Source organism: Limulus polyphemus, unplaced genomic scaffold (genome assembly GCF_000517525.1).
Source record: "Limulus polyphemus unplaced genomic scaffold, Limulus_polyphemus-2.1.2 Scaffold8081, whole genome shotgun sequence".
NCBI lineage: Eukaryota > Metazoa > Arthropoda > Merostomata > Xiphosura > Limulidae > Limulus > Limulus polyphemus.
In genome coordinates this window covers 24,412-27,457 of record NW_013673691.1, presented here as the reverse complement: position 1 = coordinate 27,457, position 3,046 = coordinate 24,412, and positions in this window count along the sequence as shown.

The window sequence follows — 3,046 nt, the reverse complement described above, 5'->3', positions numbered from 1 at the left end:
GTGTGTATGTGTGTGTGTGTGTATGTGTGTGTATGTGTATGTGTGTGTGTGTGTGTGTGTGTGTATGTGTGTGTGTGTGTGTGTGTATGTGTGTGTGTGTGTGTATGTGTGTATGTGTTAGATTTAAACATGCCTATTGGAACATCTTTTAAATTATATTAAATATTACTTTTGACAACAAAATATTTCCGTGACCTCTGACCTATCTTTTGACCACAGTATTCTGGTATGGACCGAATATAATTGGGTTTATTTTGTTCTCCCGGTAACTATTTGTTGCTCTGCCACTGTTTACCGGTGTTTACAACCAGTATCGTCCTGTTTCGTAATGCGTTTCCTCTCTCTCTCTTTCTCTACATTTCTTATTTGTGAAAGTTTAACATAAGCTTTTTTTTTTATCTCGAACAGTTGAAGGATTTTGATAGTTAAGATTACGTCTCGACTTATAATTTTTTCCCCGTTATATCTTAACATCAGCCATTATTAAATTATACAGGTTTGTTAAACATGACGTCACAAAACGTTAAACTTCTTAAGCACAATATACATTTGTTATTACAAGCAGTAATGGTGGCTATTCAAAACATTCCCACCGCGTTAACATTACAGTCAGTGGTGTGTTTATATTTCAAAAACCTGGCGGTTAACAAAGGTCAACAATTCTTAACAACAACTTCCCTTTGGTTTATCATACACACTTTGAAATCGAACACGTTCAGAAATAATCACTACTAATACGATTTTTGTTATATATAGAAATACTTTCACGTAACTGAGATATTGGCAAATATTTTACGGTGTTGTTTTTACTCCTGTGTGTATGAGTGTAAACAGTATTAACTCCGATATTGGCAAATATATTGCGGTGTTGTTTTTACTCCTGTGTGTATGAGTGTAAACAGTATTAACTCCAATATTGACAAATATATTACGGTTTTGTTTTTACTCCTGTGTGTATGAGTGTAAACAGTATTAACTCCAATATTGGCAAATATATTACGGTTTTGTTTTTACTCCTGTGTGTATGAGTGTAAATAGTATTAACTCCAATATTGGCTAATATTTTACGGTGTTATTTTTACTCCTGTGTGTATGAGTGTAAACAGTATTAACTCCAATATTGGCAAATATATTACGGTTTTGTTTTTACTCCTGTGTGTATGAGTGTAAATAGTATTAACTCCAAACGTTTTCACTTGATTTCGATCAAATTTGGTGTACCAATTTATTAACTTTGGATGAATTTAGGTCAAAGTCACACTGAAGGTCAAAACTCGCGAACGGAGTGAGACAAAAATATGATCTCAAAACCTAAACCTAAACCTACATTATTATTATTATTTTGTGGTCGGGAATTGTTTGGTGCACATTTCAGGTTGATTACTGAAAACCCAAAACAGGGTTGGGGGGGGGGGGTTGCATATTCTGATTGCCTTTCTAGTTTTCCTCTGCATCCAATCCAAACTTAACAATCTGTCAGTTCCAGTCACCTGTCTAAAACTGGTGACCATATGACTTTGAGAATGAATTTTAAGTCTAATGATAAATCAGTAATATCTGCTCCCATTAATTATCAATAAGTTCTAATCCAAACTAAGCTAATTATAAAGATCAGAACTAATACTTTAAAGAAACTGGTATTACAAAGCGACTTGAAGTGCATAATTGTTTGAATCTATTAATATGAAGGCTTAATGAACAGAATGCATTACATCATCATTCTGATATCATCGTTATTAACTATATTTATCAGAAGACAATGTAAGAGATTTAGTTTAGTCCTAAGTTACTAGTGCAAAATAATATTCATTATTGTAAAATTGTCAATTTTGTTTGTTTGTTTGTTGTTAAGCGCCAAGCTACACAATGGGCTATTTGTGTTGTGCCCACCACGGGTATCGAGACCCAGTTTTTAGCGTTGTAAGCCTTCAGAATAATAATAATGAAACTGACTTTAAAGAAAGAAAAAAAAAGAACTATTTCAGTATTTATTTTATGCATTGCAGATCCACTCCGAGCAGTCGACTGTGCGCTTGAGTTGGCCCGTAAAGCTGTTCACACGTTGTGGACTCTCATAACTTTCCAATAAACAATAATAGATTTATTATATTATATTCTAGCCTGTTAGTCGTGAGATAGCTGATAGGCTTCATTGTGAAAGCCTCGTTTATATTACACTTTAACGGTTTCGCCAGCAGCAGTTGTTGATGCCGCTGTTGGGAAAACTTCGCTGTGGCAGCTTTTGTTATAATCATGTCTCTCTGTACCAATGTGTCGAACCAACATTGGGACACCGTTAAACAAGGTGTTTCTTCTTTTTTGCTGTACTACAAAGTGTACAGATACCAACACTGGGATGTCATTAAACAACACGTGTCTTCCCGTGTACAGTACCACAAAGTGTACCAGTCATCGTGTATTTTACCATGTGTTGTTAACTACTTGACATTGTTCCAGAATACGATAAGGTTTTATTTACCCTCGGGGAGGAGGGTAGGACTTACTCGTAAGGTTATGTTAAGATACTTCGAAGGACGTTGAAAAAATTAAATAAAAATCTCTTTTAAAACTTAAACCTCCCTGTGTGAGTTTCTCTTTACCTCAATCATTCTGTGAACGTGCCCTAGTAATGGGAAAATATAATTAGCGTAGAATGCAAGTTTTCAAATGAAGTACTTGTATCTTTAAGGATGTAGTAGTCCCACAATGTTTAGGATGTAGTACTCCCACATGTTTAGGATGTAGTACTCCCACATGTTTAGGATGTAGTAGTCCCACATGTTAAGGATGTAGTAGTCCCACATGTTAAGGATGTAGTACTCCCACATGTTAAGGATGTAGTAGTCCCACAAGTTTAGGATGTAGTAGTCCCACAAGTTTAGGATGTAGTACTCCCACATGTTAAGGATGTAGTAGTCCCACAAGTTTAGGATGTAGTACTCCAACATGTTAAGGATGTAGTACTCCCACAAGTTTAGGATGTAGTAGTCCCACAAGTTAAGGATGTAGTACTCCCACACGTTTAGGATGTAGTAGTCCCACAAGT